We start from the raw sequence: 14780 nt of genomic DNA on the forward strand, positions 1-14780 counted from the left end.
AAACACCTGTCAGCCCCTGGGGGGGATGTTGACTTAGTTTGGCAAGAAGTGGGATGAATGCCAGCTCAAAAACAAACCACTTTTGAGAAAAAAGGGAAGTTTCCCCCCCCCTTATATTCATTAAAATGGATTTAATTTGAGAATTTATAAACTTCCAAAATATGGGGGGTTAGGATCTCATTAATTGCACTAATATCATTTCACATTTAGAAGTAAATGTGGCTCAGGATCATGAACTATTTCATATTGTCAGCTTGGGTATCACAATACGATGAAAGCAATGTTTTTGTTACCTTTAAACACTGAGTGGTCTCTAACTCTGGTAATAATTCTACTGAGCATTTTCTTTCTTTCTGTCTCATCCATCTCTGAATATACGACAGTTTCCAGGGGGATATTTTCCAGTCTCTTGCCTGACAAATGTATTGAAGCTGGACTGGACAGCCCGGCATGTAACCCAAAAACCCAAAGGAAAATGTTGTAAGAGAAGCCCATTGAAATGTTTCCACAGTGGAACTGAAATTAAGAACACAGCTTAGAACAAAAGCTGAAAGTAGGAAGTAGATGAAAGGAAAACAGATGAGCCTATGCAGTATTACTAAAATATTACTAGTAGACTGTATGTCATAAGAACAAGCACACAAATCGGTGGGTTTAAATCACTGACTTTTTCAGATGTGTGGTATGGAAAATGCTTTAAAACAAATCGGTGATCATGTTCTATTTTATAACTAAACATTCAAGATTTAGGTAACAAGATGGGCAGAGTTATTTTGCAAAACCTGAGCTTCTAGTATTGTTTGCAGCAATAATCTCTAGACTGATACTTCATGTAATATTTAATGTTAAGGACTGCAGACTCATGCCCATCAGACCAAATCCATAGTTGGGATAAAGTTATATGAGCTTTTGAATGCAAGACAAACTGTATTGGAGCAACTATGTAGTTGGGATAAAAGATAACACCTTATGAAATTCTTGCCTCTCATATACTTTCTGGACCATCATGGCTACAACATCACTCTTACACTGCTGTACTAGAACACAGCATTTTCATTTAGTTTGTTGTAGAGAATGGGGTGTGACACTGAACATTTCCCTTTCGAACTTCAGTTCCCTCCCAAAAAATTAGATGATTAAATGCAGTCTGCTGCTTTAGTCATTGTAACAATAAGGGTCAGTGGTGTAACCATGTCTAGATGCCCAAGTTTGGGGTAGGAAACTTTCCGAATCCAAATATGGAAGTTTGCATGTAATTTTTTATTGTAATCCAGTTCTCTCTATAGAAGTAAACTAACTTGTGAATGGGATGTACACTGGATTTCCAGTTTTTCCATGTTATTTTATATAAATGAAACTCTTAAATTATAGTAATAAAGCACATACATGTTTTTATACATATTAACCAATTGCACTCTGCTGCTATGTAGCTTTACATGAGCATGTTAACCAAGCAGTAGGAAGAATAAGCCCCGTTGCTAAATCATGTATTTAGGAAAAATGCCAGTGACTAACTTGAATCATGATCAACATAATCCTCTGCCTGTCATGAAATCTAATTTCATAGAATGCAAAAGGATCAGGTTAAGTACGTCCCCTACAAATGGCTCTCACATGCTAATCTGAATTGCCATTAATAATCTGCTCCCGGAAAGCTCTGTGTTTCCTCAAGTGCCTTTTGAAGAACAGTAAACAGAACTTACTGTAACTTTGACTATGGATTGGATTTTTAGAAGGTCAAAAACTATTTTTAAGTACATTGTATAAAAGTTGCACCAGAATTACTTGAGTCTGAACATAAAAGGTTGCTGAAGACTTACAGCAACTGGTGCTGACAATGTCATCTGAATTCCACAGGTCTTCAGTCAACTGCTGTTTGCAGAAAGAGAATAACTGAAGTAATCCCAACTTCTGTGAAAAAAAATCACCCTCTGTGACATTGAATCGTAATCTTTTCAAATATGTTCTCTTTTGAGATCAGTCTTTTGTTTATCTGCTTTGAAAGATTTAAGGATTAGCGGAGTCCATGATACATCCATCATGGTTGTTTATCTAATCATACTCTGCGGGATATGTTAGTGACTGAAAGAAGGTAAGAAAATAGGTTGGGTTGTTGTAATAAAGAATGGCAGAGCTGTGATTTTTATGAAATGATAATGTAAGCATTTATAGCAGTTCATCCTCATTGAGCTGGTATTTATTAACTATAAGTTTCAATAGGATCATGGTACAACTCTTTTATGGAGCAATCTGAATAATCTCGAGTACACTACAATTTGTTTGCAGTAGGTATCACTAAAATCATCACTTACCTTTTAATTTATGTCCTACTTTAAAACTAATATCATGCATATGATTTTTTGTTGCTGATGAACAAATGCTTAGTAGTTTGTGCATGTTAAAGCAACTGGTATATCATCACTGAAATGTTGCTCATGGGATAGAAGAAGATTGACAGCTGATGCTGCAGTCTTTATAACCATGCAGGGCAAGGACTAAGTTAAAGGATGCAGGACAAACCTGTACTCCTGTCAAAGTGTTATGGAACCTTTAATATCCACGCACAGCAGATGGGGCCTTGGTTTTTTTTGGGTTTTTTTTGGCATACTTATCCTAAAATGTGCCATGTACATGCAAAGAAAAACTGCAGAATGCTCAGCATTTCTACCTCAGAAAGATGAAAAGCTGAATTAATGCTGACAGGTTTTCAGTCGGATTCCAATGAATCTAGTTATTGCAAATCTGAGGTTTAGACCAGCAAGCCATTCCCTCCATTTATTTCCTTTTAAAGGTCTTACACACAAACACGCTTTAAGCACAGGGGCTGCTGGTATGATGCTTGGCTATCTGGTGATTTAGAGTAGTGGTTTTCAACCTGTGATCTAGAGACTATGTCTAAGGGTCCATGAAAGATGATCATGATCAATTAAAAACGTGAATACTCACTCTTACAATTCAAAGGGGTCAGCACCTCTACTTGAAATTTCCAAATGGGTCTGCACCATCATTTAACATTTTTTAGGGGTCTGCAAATGAAAAAAAGGTTGAAAATCCCTGGCTTAGAGCCATTCAAAGCATCAATCAAGGTAAGTCCCAAGAGAGTTACCATAGACTGAGTAGCAAACCCAGCTGCTGAACTGGATCTCTACTCACAGCTCCTGTAAATTTGAACAGCAGCAGACCACCCTCTGCATGTACTACTACTGGCCTGCCAGCATACTTGCCCTTTAATTAGGGGTCTGCCTATGTTGAGAAAAAGATGAATCTCAGTCTTTTGGACAACTTGGTATTTATTTAGCCACGTAGTTGCTATAAAAAATTCCAACCTTTAATTTGGATTACATGAAAATCTGGAGATGCCAACCAAGGCCCTCCCCTCTGCTGGGCTTGGTGTAGCTCTGGCAGGCTAAATAGATGAGTGAAGCTAGAGTGGGAGCCCACCAGTCAGACCCACAGGGCTGGCAAGAAACTGTTGCTGTGCAGAATAAGGGACATGGCTCTGCCTGTGCCATAGGTTGAGGGATTAAGTGATCTCGTAGGGCCTTGTTACAAATTACATTAAATGTTGATTGGTGTTAGTGCTAGCTCAAGTTTGAAGCAGTTGCGTGTTCAAACCTGGAGGACTGAAGAGTAATAATATCCCCTGTTCCCATTCTGGGCTTCCCTCCAGCCCCCAGGGCTTCACCCTGACCCTTGGGAATCTGTCCCCCACACCTTTTAGTGCCTGTTCTCCCCAGGGGAGCAGACAGGACAGGGTTAACCTACCTGTTCCCCCCCCCCCGGCTGCTGCTCTTCTCTGGGCTAAGCCTGGCATGGGGAAGAGAGGTTAACCCTTCCCTGCCTTTTCCTCCAGGACAGGCAGTGCAGACCATCACAAGTCAGGGGCAGGACATGGGACAATGAGCAGGATCTAGGGTGCTGGTGTGGGGGCAGTGGCCCAATGTGGGCTAGCAGGGGAGGTGGGTGGGTGTGGCCTAGAGGATAATCCTGTCCTGGAGTGGTGTAACTTTGATCTGACTAACAAGTGCTTAAAACTTTGAGAGACTACCTTAATTTTACTAAGGAGCATTACAACATTCAGCCTAGGGCTTGAAATGAACCTTATGAGAACTTGTGTTTATCAACTTTGGCCTGAATCTGAACCAGATATTTTTTTGTACTTTAAATATCAGACATGGGAAACAGTGCTGGCATCTTATTCCCAGGGGCATTCCACAGCTCCTTGTAGTACTTGACCATAAGAGGTTTCAGTTAACGAAAGGGGTCACTGATCCTGGCCAGAATGTATCTCTGGCATCAGTTAAAATGAGTCGGGAGCAATGAGACACATAATAGCTGGGAGGAAAACACTGCTTTTATAGCTCTCTGGTCTTGTGAGACGGGCAAAACTAAACTAATCCTAACTGCTCCTAGCAATACAATAGTAACAGGTTTCCCTTTCAGAAGAACATAAAGTGGAAACTACCAAAAACATAAAATTCAAGTGTTTTATTGGACTTGAAAATTATTATTTTTTTTGCCAAGCTGTATTGTGGAACATGCATTTATACAAGCCTCCTTGCACGGATATCCCACTCCCTAAGCCAAATATTCAGAAATCCAGCGAGGCACCTTTGAAGGGCAAAAGGCAAATCGCAGTGCCTAAAATCTGCCCCCCAGCAACACGCTGGGGAGGGAAGCTAAGTGGAGCAGTAGAACTGAAGCAATTAGAGAAGTTTCTGCATATGCATGGATTGTCACTGCAGGAAACTGTCAAATCTGAGACGGGAATGATATACAGGTACTTTCATACATCATAGTTCATTTTCAGAGTCAAAGTAGAATTATTGTTGCACAGTCAAAGTGATAGAGAAGCGTGGTCAAATTTAGTTCTATAATGTAGAACAATATGGTATCAAGATTTCACATGATATGTCTTGAATATGCTATAAATAGAATATGGTTTAAAAAAACTACAGACATTTTGTGCTAAATTATGTATATAAGCATGCATTTATTCTGCATTTATCTAGGGAAAGTGTACCCTGCATCTCAATTGCATAAACTAATTCCTAGAAAGTGTTTTCTTTGCAAAACTTGCACAAGTAAAATAAAAATTAGATAGACCAGGATAAAATGCTAATCCACATCGTATAAGAACTTTTACTGCCTAGCTACCTGTTTGAAGGCTTAGTGCAGTGGGTTCAGTATACATGTAGATACTTAAGGTAATGACATTTGAAACTGGTGTCACCTGCTGTTTTGCAGTCCCTCTTTACTGAATTTGTTGGACTTTTTTGATATATTACAGGAGTTTACAGCCACCTTTTAGCTACCATCACTTGTTAAAGAAATATTCACATTGTCAAATAGGCCTTGGAAGGAAAAAGAGAAAAATCTGTTTCTGTCTCTTTGGTTTGGATACTGTAAACTGTGAAATTGAGGCATATTTTAATTATGTTTTTACAAATGCCATAAACAGCTCTGTTTTATGTGGTACTAGCGAGACGATGGCTTTTTATTTTGGAAACAGATTGGTTTTCAGCTAAACTGTTTTTAAGATGACAGACCTTTTAAATCCAGTCTTCCCTTACTGATTTGGTGTACAAGTGCTAAGTATAATTGTCTGATCATTAAGGAACTAGGTTATGGTTTGGGGTGCATCTCTAACTGAATCCAAATGAGAACTGCTAGTTGAAGGTTTTGAAGACACAGGGCCTCTGTATGACCTATTAATATGGCGGCTGAGTTTATTTTGCTTGCTAGTCAAGTGGCAGAGCTTTTGTCTGAAAGGTGAGGGCTTGATATTGTTTAATGTCTGTTCACCATCAGTGTTCCCCCTAAGCTGTGTGGTGTGCATGGCCGCGCAGGCACACTCATGCATGCAAGTGTCTTATTTGCTTTGCTAGCTATGGCATCGCATTGGTGGCTTATGTGCATTCTATGGTCTATCATGACCCTCAGGTCTCTTTCAGTTGTGGTGCTATCAAGTGTAGCACCACCAAGTCTGTAAGTGTGTTGCAGATTATTTCTCCCCAGATGATGTACTTTATATTTCTTGGTGTAAAACATCAGTAGGTTTTGTTCCACCCACCTTGTGAACCTGTCCCAGTCAGCCTGTATCACCAGCCTATCCTCCAATGTGACTGCACACCCCCAAAATTTGGTGTCATCCACAAACTTTGCCAGTATGCATTTAACACTCAAATCCAAAACATTAATGAATATGTTGAAAAGCACTGGTCCAAGTACTGAACCCTGGCATCTAGTGCAACCGGTTCATCTTACATCCTCCTTTTGAGGCTAATTATCTGCATTTTACAAGGTCTGTACCACTTGGTCCAGAAACCTGTCTCCATATTTCACATGACATGAAATATAGTCCTATTTTATCATATTTTTCACATCACATTCTCTAGTGAACATGATGTGATAAATTAGGATGGGCTGACAACCTATGGCCTGTGGGCTGAAAAAGCCTTCAGAACTATTACATCTGGCCTGCAGATGTGGAGCTTTGGCAGCAGGGACTTTGGCTGTTGACTCTCCTGATGCTATCACAGGGATAAGCATCATCAATGGGCAGTTCCTAGCACTCACTAGCTTCTGGCCCAGAGTTGTTCATTCCAGCCCATAGACAGAAAAAGTTGCCTACACTTGGACAAGGAGATGGAAAAGCCATGTAAAAGTGACCAAAGACAAAATGGAAACTTGCCAATTTTGACTTTTTTAGGCAACAAGTATAATCCCTATAGATATGAGTTCAAGGGACAGACATTCAAAAATCCGGAGCCTGAATTGATTCAGTCTTTGCAGGTTAGTTTAACCTGGCTAGGCTAAATCAGTTTTGTAACCAGACTAGAACAGCCCTCCCTTCCTTCCACAGTACTGAGCTGAGGGGCACGTGGCCAGGCCCTGGCAGGACACTATGATAGACCAGTAGGAAATTGATAACAGTGTTTATCACACACTAACTCAGTGTTTATGACCCCATTAAGAAAACAGAGGGACATACCAGCTAGTTGTTGATTCTACCTGATGATTCAGAACAGATGGTAGCCAGCATGTGTTCTGCTAGCTAATACACAGACACCTCCTCAGCAAGGCAGAGGGTAGGGGAGAATTCTTGCTTAGCAGGGAGTGGTGAGGGGGAGGCGGGAAGCATCTCGCAGTCTCTAGAGCTGCAGCCAGGGAGCATAGGGGTGGGGCCAGCCCTGCTGTGGAGAAGAGAGCCCTGCCCAGCCCAGAGAACAAGCCAGGATGCTGCGGGAGTCTGGTTTATCTTAAACCAGCAAAGAAGTCTGGGACAGGTACTGCATAAACCAGTTTGAGCCAAATCAGTTAAGTCTGGTACTACGTTCAACCAGGTTTATCTCAAACCAGTTTCAGCCATTGTCAAACTTGTTTATGTGTGCTGAATATCTGTTCTGTTACAGATTTAAACCAGTTTCTGATCACTTAAACTGGTTTATGTATAATGTCTATCCCTAGCCCAAGTGATCTCACCAGGTTGAACAAGACGTTCATATTCTGAGTTCTCTGAAACTAATGAGCAAGGATCTTCTACTTTTGTTGCAGTCCTGCATTTGTCTGGAAATACGCTTTGTAAAGTAAGCTTTTGAGTATCAGCAGCCCTTCTCCACCCCACCCTCCCCACCAGCCCCTGGCAATGGATTTTGTAGCAAGTTCTTACCAGATACTGCAGATGGGAAGACAACTGAGAAGAACAGCAGCAGGATCTGTTTTTAATTTTATTTATTTATTTTTACTGCCAAGAAAAACAAAAAGCTGACTGGCTGAGGGCAAACAGTCACTTGGCAAAGATGCTATTTTGCTCATTGCCGGTGGCCTGCTCAGTTCTGGCCACCTGCTTGTGCCTACATAGATGACAACTTGGATGTGCTCTTTGAAACACCCATCCAAGCTGTGCTTACCCAATGGTCCCTTGATACTCATTCTGTGTAGCAGCAAGTATCAGTCTGTTAAGTCTGGATCTGGGGCCAAGTGCAACTGTTGGAACAATTCCTGCCACCAGCCTCAGCCTGTCCAGATGTGACCCGTCTGTGTTTTCAAATTATTTGGAGTGAAAGTCATTCCAATAGCAGATTCCTCCTGGACTTTGTGCCACTGTAAATTGCACTTACCCATTTCATATCTCATAACTTGGGTTACAAAGGGAGTTCTGCTTCTCCTTCATATGCTGGGGCAAAACTCAGACCAGCTTGGAAAACAGGGTTTGTGTAAGAATCACATTATACCTATTCAGTACAAAGGCATAACAAACACAGTTAGCACCCTGGGCAAATGCTGTGGGAGAGTGGAGAGGGGTGTGACAGTCTTACCCATGCCAGGAACTCCTAAACTGGGTTATTTGTGAGCTGAGCTGTTGTCACTGCCTTGTGCTCTGCCCACTCCAGCTGTTGCTCTTAAAGCAGCAGCAGCAGCAGCAGCCAGGGACTGTTTCTGAGTCCCTGGCATGAGTGAGCCATGGGGGCTGCTCTTTTTGCTTGGGTCACAGACTCTGTGGGGGTGAGAGGAGAGATTATGGCCCGCTCCTAACTTGGCACCCAGGGCAGTGCCCTTCTTGCCCACCCCTAGTTACACTACTGATTCAGTAAATCTTCCAGAAAGGGCAGGAAACTCTTAGATTTCCATTTCAGTTTCTCCCTTGTATTTTCCATAGAGAGATCTTCTAGATCATCACCCTTCATGTTGTTTTTCTTGATTACCTTTATAGCTTAAAATAAAGAGGAATTCAGTGCAAGGTGCATGTTTAGACAAGGCCCAAGTTAATTAGCTTGGTTTAAAAACTCACTGCATGGATATTCTTAAATTGATTTGAGTGCTTTGTGTTCATTAAATGGATACAGGAGCTCCTAAAATGAATTGACAGCCTAACAATACCGTTGCACATACTTGTCTAAATTGGTTTATAAAATGATGAAGGTAAATTGATGAAACATGTAAACAAGGCACAGAAACTCATTCTGCTGAAGTTGTCAATGGGCAATGATTCCTGTGAGCTCTTGTGTGATGGGATTTGGGCCACTGGAGGGTAGGGAAATGTTTACTTCGGTAAACTAAAGAAATTAATGGTACTGAGAAAGGAAGGCCTAAAACCCAGGAAAAATTAGGAAGGATTTCAGTTTGATCCATCAAGAGGTTTTGTTTAAAATTCCAAGTTTTCTTATGGCTGAAGTCAGCTACTATTAAAATTAATAAGGTTCCCATTACGGGAGTTAGATCTGGCTCTTCCTGCCTCTTCTCTTCGTCTCCCCTATTGTAATCATCTTGGATTAGGAAAGGCAAGGACTGGAGTATGTACTTATGGGCCACTTATAATATTACTTAACTGCTGTTGATGAGATGTTATCTGCACAGCAGTTGAAAACATAACTTGTAATTATGGGATAAATTAGTTTCCACAAGCCAAAAAGATGTTTGTAGTAAGCAATGAAATATTTTAACGAGCTGGGGAAATAAGCAGTAGTAAAAGGAAGTTCTTTGACATGCTGTCTCTAAAAACATTAATCAGTTAGGTCTGACTTGTGTTTTTGGCGATTTAAAATAAAAAAATCACTGCATTGTGGATGCTGTATCAGTCTAGAAAATAAATGACTTCTTTTTTTTTAAATGATTGCCCAGATAGTTGAGTTATAGTGTATCCTATCTGTAATGGTGTTTGGTGGTTGTCTTTCTATTGATCTATTTTTGAGTGTAAGGAGCCTACTTTAATTCATTGAATGTGGCCTCAAAGTAGCAAAAATTTATCATTAGGTTTGGTTTGTAAATAAGCCTTTGGTTTGGGTCACAAAATTCGGATCTGATCCAAACCTCCCCATTGGGAGCTTTGCCTAAATAAAACTCCTCACGTTCAGGGCTTTAGGCTCCAGCAAAAAATGGTTGCAAGCTGACTTATGATTCACAGTGTTGTGAAAGCTGCAAAATATCATTAGAGTAGTTCTCATTTTCTGGCATCTCCTAGGCCCATGGTATTGTCTAAGATGTCAGTCAAGACCTGTCCCAATGGCTTCCTGAAGTGGTTCCTATCTTGTTAACCAACAGTGATGCGGAAACCATAAATACTCAGAATGAACTCATTTTATTCATATAATCTTCTCTACTTTGATTGTAATCTTCAGGTCAGCTCCTGATGTTGCACATACATCAAGTGTGATTTCTTTGCCTTCAGCCGATTTTAGTCTGTGTTTACAGCAGTCTCATCAACACCAGAATCTAACACCACTTTTTCACTTACATAGTGGAAAAGAAAATGGAGAGCGAATGAAAAATGCTCACAAGTGGATTCAGGCACACACCCTGCCCAAGTTCATTTCAGCGGATTCCCCAAATGATGTCAGATGTAAAGTGAAGAACCTTTTTTTGGTGTTCCTAGTAAGGAAAGAGGAAATAGTTAGCTGTGTTAGTCTGAAGTTAGGCAGAAGGTAGGGCAAGGTTTCATAGGCTACAGCCTACTTCATAAGATACTATAAATTGACTTGCAGAAAGCAGGGGTACTAATAAAAAGGAATAAAATAATTGAAATACAAAGGATAGGGGAAGGGGGAACTGCTGAGAGGGGCAAAGGTGAGTGGACTGAAGAGGTCAAATAAAGCAGTTTGTTTATGGAGGGTCACTGAGATTACAAAGTGGACTAGGCTTCCTAATAAGTTGATATCACTTGAATATGTTTGCTTTCCTTAGAGATTTTCTTTTGTCTGAGACCAGTCATAAAACTGCCTAAAACTGAGCTAAGGCAGACTTTTCTCTAGTATTTTTTTAAACCTGTCACACAGCTTTACTGTTTATTTGCCAGTCAAGGAGATTTGTGGTTGTGGAGAGCCTGATGCTCCAGGAAAGGAGAACAGCAGACAAGAGAGCATGTGAGATAAACACTGTTGAGTCAGCACAGGAAGAAATGGTGAGGAGCTTGGTATTCTCTCACTGGCCAATTCAAGTCTGTCCATAGAGATATATAGCTGCAAAGAAGAAATCAGTGAGAGGGGAATCTGGCCTATAGTGTCCAAACATTAAAACAAAAACATGTATTCAGAGTCAAAAGAACAAATAGTTGATAAGTTTTTTGTTTTTGTTTCTTTTTTTACTGGGCAGCTGGATCGTAGTTGAGAATTACTTAACTGTCCCTGTCCTAAGTGCCTACAGGATGACAGCAGAGTGTGCTTTTAGGCTACAGAGTTTTGGGGTTTTTTTGTTATGAATAGATTAAGGCTGATAAAGCCTATCTGCCTTAAATTATAAATGTTCTGTGTGTTGCATTCTCATGTGCATGTGTCTCTTATTATGCTTTGTGTAACTTTATAGATTGTTTTATGGAAGTATCATGGATTATTTTGTTAAATTCTTAGTCGGGACCGTGCTTTCCTTCATAGGTCTGTTTTATTCCTCCTTTGCTTAAGCTCAGTTAGTGAACAATGCTGTTATGAAACTTGTTATGAAACACAAATATAAAAATTAGGACTGTTGAATTAAAATCACTGTATGCTTTCACAAAAGTGCAGGAGCACATGACAAGAAGAGCCTAGCTACTTATTCTGGAACAAAAGGCAAGGCAGCTTTGCCTTGCACCCTTATAGCAGTACCAGAGCATTCTAAATTTAAAATTCCATTTGATATCTTCTGTGGATATGCACAGATTTTATAGTGAAATAAATAGAGTTTTATAAAGATTATTCGACACATTTGTTTAACTTTATTGGTACCTTACTATCTGCCTGCATTTTCACATACTGCAGTGCATGAACATCTTTTGTATAAGTAAAAATGCCTTAGCATTTCATCATTTTAGAAGTATGCTTTCAGAAAATGTCTACAGAATACCTTGTGATATGAAATACACAGCCTGGCAGAATGCTTTGGAACATTCCTAGTTTGCAATGCACTTAAATACTTTCCAGGGTCAGAGTGCTCTTTTTTTGAGTCTGGTGAACCAAACGGGAATGCTCAAGGAAAGGGGATGCGGTGCTTACATTAGAACAGACTATTAAATTCCCATTGACTGTGAAATGTTTTGAACTGCCCCTCTAATAGTTGCCATTTTGAGTCTGTGTGAGGGGTTGTGTGGCAGAAGGCCAGGAAGGGAAGCTAGGGGAAAAAACTGTCTGCTTAGCAGCTAGTTCGTATGACTTGGAGTGCTGCCATGGATGGGTACAGCTTGTTCAGGAAGGATAGGCAGGAAAAAAAGGAAGAGGCCCTATATGTGTTCAGAGGTGCAGTATGAAGTGGAAGGGAGATCTGTTGAATGATTCTGGGTAAAGGGCAGAGCAACAAGGGGGATGTCATGGTGGGCATCTGCTAAAGGCCACCAAACCAGGAGGCAGAGGTAGATGAGGCCTTCTTTATACAACTGATGGAAGCTTCAAATTGCAGGAGTTTTTTCTTATGGGAGACTTTAATTATCTAGACATCTGTTGGGAGGGAAGCACAGCAGTGCACAACCAGTCCAGCAAATTACTGGGATGTGTTGTGGATAACTTTTTGGTACAGATGGCAGAGAAGGCAGCTAGCGGGAAGCTTTTCTTGACTTACTGCTCACAAACAGGAAAGAATTAATTGAGAATGTGAAGGTGGAAGTTAACTTGGGTGATATTTACTATGAAATGATAGAGTTCAATATCCAAAAGGGAGGAAGGAAGGAGAGCAGCAAAATAAGGACAATGGATTTCAGGAAAGCAGACTTAGAGAACTGGTGAGCAGGATCCCAGGCAAGTCTGAGTGGGGCAAGGAATCCAGGAGAGCTGGCTGTACTTTAAGGAGGTAAAGGGTGCAGGAGCAAACTCCTGATGTGATGGAAGAATTGGAAGTGCAACAGGAGACCAGCTTGACTAGACAGCGGTCTTTTCAATGAGTTGAAATTCAAAAAAAGGAAACTTTATAAAAAGTAGAAACTTGGTTATAGTACTGGGTAAAAGTATAATTATGGGCACGGAGAGAGAAAATTAGGAAGGCCAAAGCACAATTTGAGATGCAGTTGGCAAGGGACATACAAAGCAATAAACAAGGATTTTACAAATATGTCAAAAGGAAGAGGAAGTCCAGAGAGCCTAGAGGCTCCTTATGGAATGTAGAAGCCATTTTAGTTATGCACCGAAGGCTGAAGTATTTAATGCCTGTGAAAACTGAATTAAAAAAAAAATAGGGGCAGCTACCAGATGACAAATGCAGTTGGTAGCAAAGATGGGGAAGGAAACAAACAGCCTAGAGTAATGGCAGAACAGGTTAGGGATTGCATAGAAAAGCTACGTCCTTTCCAGTTGGCAGGACTAGATAGGGTGCACCCTAGGGTACTTGAAGGCATTGGCTGAGGCAATTTCAGAGCCATTAGCTGTCTTCTTTGAGAACTCCAGGAAGTTGGGTTAGGCTCTGGATGAGAGAGCAAATATACTGTCCATCTTTTAAGAAAGTAAAGGAAGATGGTCTGGGGGATTACAGAGCAGTCAGCATGACCTCTGTACCTGGACAGCTCATGAAGTAGATCTTCAAGGATTCTGTTGTGAAGCACCTAAAGAGAAGGTAATCAGGATTCACCAAGAGCAGTCATGCTTGACCTACCTGACTTCCTTCTATGATAAGGTACTTTCTCAGGCTCTGTGGATGAGATGGGGAGGGGTTGTGGTTGTGATATACCTGACTTCATCAAGACTTTTGAAACTGCCTAAAGACATTTTCATTAATAAGCTAAGGAAATAAAGACTACATGAAAGTACTGCAAGGTGAATACATAACTGGTTGGATCATCATGTTCCATGAGAAGGCATCAATGACTCAATGTCTAATTAGGAGGAGGTATGAAGTGTGCTTCCCTACAGGATCTGTCTTGCAGCTGGTATTTTCTAATATCTTCACTAATGATTTGGATGATGGGAGTGAGAACACACTCCATAAACTTGCAGGCTACATCAAGTGGGGTGGAGTTGTAGATACTCTAGGGAGTAGGGCTGAATATGAGCTAACTGTGCTCTTGCAAAAAATGTCAATGTGGGGTTATTTTAACAGAAGTGTCTCTTGTAAATCAAGGGAAGTGATTCTTCTACACTTAAGTATTGGTGAGGCCTCAGGTGGAGTATGGTGTCCAGTTTTAAGCCCCACACTTCAAGAAGGATGTGGATGGATTTTTGTTGTTCTGCACTGGACTCTGCAATGATTAGGAACCAGGGAAAGGAGACTTAAAAGGGAAGGCTGAAAAAGCTAGGGTTATTTAGTCTAGGGAAGAGAAGACTGTGGTGTCAGGGTATGTTTATTGGGGTGGGGGGATTTGATAAGTCTTCAAATATCTGAAGGGCAATTACAGAAAGGATGGAGAGATGGGCTTTTCTCTGTGGCTGTAGGGGATGGGAGTAGAAATGATGGCCTCAGCTGCAGCAGGGGAAATTTAGGTTGGAGATTGGGAGGAAGCTTCTGACTATGAGTGGTCAAGCCTTAGACAAGCTACCAAGAACAATTGTGGAATCTCCATTCTTGTAGATTTTCAAGAACAGTTTGGACACATGCTTGGCTGGGATGACTTGGTGATGACTGGAAGATAGCCAATGTGGTCCCCATCTTTAAAAAAGGGAGGAGGGAGGACCCGGGCAACTATAGGCCCGTCAGTCTTACCTCAATCCTAGGAAACTCTTTGAGAAGATCATCAAGGAGCACATCTGCGATGGGCCGGCTTAAGGGATGATGCTCAAGTGCAACCAGCACGTTTTCATTAGGGGCAGGTCATGTCAGACCAATCTGATTGCCTTTTATGATCAGGTCACAAAAGCATTGGATGCAGGTGTCGCCGTGGACGTAGTCTT

This window comes from Gavialis gangeticus, unplaced genomic scaffold (assembly GCF_001723915.1).
Source record: "Gavialis gangeticus isolate Ggan-Ray unplaced genomic scaffold, GavGan_comp1, whole genome shotgun sequence".
In the NCBI taxonomy this organism is placed as follows: Eukaryota; Metazoa; Chordata; order Crocodylia; family Gavialidae; genus Gavialis; species Gavialis gangeticus.